This window comes from Palaemon carinicauda, chromosome 39, assembly GCF_036898095.1.
Source record: "Palaemon carinicauda isolate YSFRI2023 chromosome 39, ASM3689809v2, whole genome shotgun sequence".
NCBI lineage: Eukaryota > Metazoa > Arthropoda > Malacostraca > Decapoda > Palaemonidae > Palaemon > Palaemon carinicauda.
The window spans coordinates 42,303,526-42,306,025 of NC_090763.1; the positions used below are offsets into that span (position 1 = coordinate 42,303,526).

Sequence of the window (2,500 nt, forward strand, 5' to 3'; positions counted from 1 at the left end):
ATATGGCATTTTTCCATCACCCACTTTCCTGAGGGTCTAAATATAAATAATTATTTACACTGATATGATTGACTGAGATACATTTATTAATTAAAATAATATTAAAGTTGTGCTTAATTAATGTAATAGAAAATGCCCTAACACGCATCGCAAGAGGAAGAGGAGGAGGAGGAAGAGAAATAAGAGGAATAGGAAGAGGAGGAGGAAGAGAAGGGGGAGGAGGAAGAAGAAAGAGGAAGAGAAGGAGGAGGAGGAGAAAAAGAGGAAGAAGGAGAGGAGGAGGAGGAGGAGGAGGAGGAGGAGGAATAGGAGGAGGAAATGGAATAGGAGGAAGAAGAGGAGAAGGAAGAGGATGAGGAGGAGGAGGAAGAGGAGGAGGAGGAGGAGGAGGGGGAAGAGGAAGAGGAAGAGGAGGAAGAGTTGCAGGAAGAGAAGGAAGCAGTAGAGGATGAAAAGGAAGATGAAGAGAAGGAAGAGGAGGAAGAGGAAGAGGAGGAAGAGGAGGAGGAGTAGAAGGAGGAAGAGGAGGATGAAGAGGAGGAGGAGGAGGAATGGGAGGAGGAGGAGGAAAAGGAAGAAGAAGAGGAGAAGGAAGAGGAGGAAGAAGAGTAGGAAGAGTAAGAGGAAGAGGACGAGGAGGAGGAACAGTAGGAGGAGCAGGAGGAGGAAGTGAAGGAAGAGGGAGAGGAAGAGGAGGAAGAGGAAGAGGAGGAGTAGAAGGAAAAGGAAGAGGAAAAGGAAGAGAAGGAGGAAGAGGAAGACGAAGAGAAGGAAGAGGGAGAGATATAGGAGGAGAAAGAGGGATAGGAGGAGGAAGAAGAGGATGAAGAGAAACAGGAAACTTAGGAAGAGGAGGAGCAGGTGGAGGAGGAGGAGGAAGATGGGGGAGGAGGAAGAAGAGGAGGAAATTGATGAGGAAGAGGATGTGGAAGAGGAAGAGGAAACAAAAGAGGAAGAAGTGGAGGGGGAGGATGAGGAAGAGGAGGAGAAAGATGAAAAGGAGGAAGGGGAAGAAAAGGAGGAGGAAGAGGGAGTGGAAGAGGAGGAAGAAGAGGAGGAGGAGGAGGGGGAGGACTAGGAAGTGAAAAGAGGAGGAAATGGGAGAGGAAGAAGAGGAGAAGGAAGAGGAAGAGGAGAAGGAAGAGGAAGAGGAGAAGGAAGAGGAAGAGGAGGAGGAGGAACAAGAAGAAGAAGAGAAGTAAGAGGAGGAAGAGGAAGAGGAATAGAAGTAAGAAGAGGAAGAGGAAGAGAAGTAAGAAGAGGAAGAGGAAGAGGAGGAGGAGGAGGAGGAGGAAGAGAGGAGGAGGAAGAGGAGGAGGAGGAAGAATAGAAAGAGGAGAAGGAAGAGAAGGAGGAAGAGGAAGAGGATGAGATGGAAGAGGTGGAAGAGGAAGAGGAAGAGGAGGAGGAAGAGTAGAAGGAGGAAGAGGAGGAGAGAGAGGAAAAGGAAGAGGAGGAGGAGGAGGAGGGGGTACATGAGGAGGAGGAGGAGGAGGAACATGAGGAGGAGGAGGAGGAGGAGGAACATGAGGAGGAGGAGGAGGAGGAGGAGGAGAAAGAGGAGTATGAAGAGGAGGAAAAGGAAGAGTAAGAGGAGAAGGAAGAGGAGGGGAAAAGAAAGAAGAAGAAGAAGAGGAGGAGGAGGAGAGAGGAGGAAGAGAAAGAGGAGGAGTAAGATGAAGAGGAAGAGAAGGAGGAAGAGAAGGAAGAGGAAGGGGAGGAATAGGAGGAGGAGGAGGAGGAGGAGGAAAAGGAAGAAGAAGAGGAGAAGAAGAGGATGAGGAAAGAAGGAAGAGAAAGAGGAGGAAGAGGAAGAGAAGGAAGAGGAAGAGGAAGGGGAAGAGGAGGAGGAATAGGGAGAGGAGGAGGAGAGAGGAGAAAGAGGAAGAGGAGACTTAGGAAAAGGTGGACCAGGGGGAGGAGGAGGAGAAGGAAGAAGAGGAGGAAGAGGAAGAGGAGCAGGCAGAGGAGGAGGAAAAGGAGGAGGAGGAGGAGGAAAAGGAAGAGGAGGAGAAGGAAGAGGAAGAGAAGGAGGAGTAGGAAGAGGAACAGGAAGAGGAGGAGTAAGAGAAGGAAGAGGAAGAGAAAGAAGTAGAGGAGGAGGAAGAGGAGGAGGAGGAGGAGGTGGGAGGAGGAAGAGAAGGAAGAGGAAGAGAAAAAAGTAGAGGAGGAGGAAGAGGAGAAGGAGGAGGAGGTGGAGGGGGAAGAGAAAGAGGAAAAGGTAGAGGAGGGGGGAGGAGGACGAGGAAGATGGGGAAGAGGAGGAGGAGGAGGATCAGTAGCAGCAGCAGCAGGAAGAGGAAGAGGAAGAGGAGGAGAGAGAGGAGAAAGAGGAAGAGGAAGTGGAAGAGGGGGGAGGAGGAGGAGGAGAAAGAGGAGCAGGAGGAAGATGAGGAAGAGAAAGAGGAGAAGGAGGAGAGAGAGGAGGAGGGAGGAGGAGGAGGATGAGTAAGAGGAGGACGAGGAAACAAAGGAGGAGGAAGAGGAAGAGGAGAAGGAG

At 50.5% G+C, this 2,500-nt stretch overlaps 1 pseudogene; it reads left to right on the forward strand.

Annotated features, from left to right (window-relative positions):
* The window catches only part of LOC137631369 (golgin subfamily A member 6-like protein 26), a 105,979-nt pseudogene that overhangs the window by 21,630 nt on the left and 81,849 nt on the right, over nucleotides 1-2,500 (forward strand).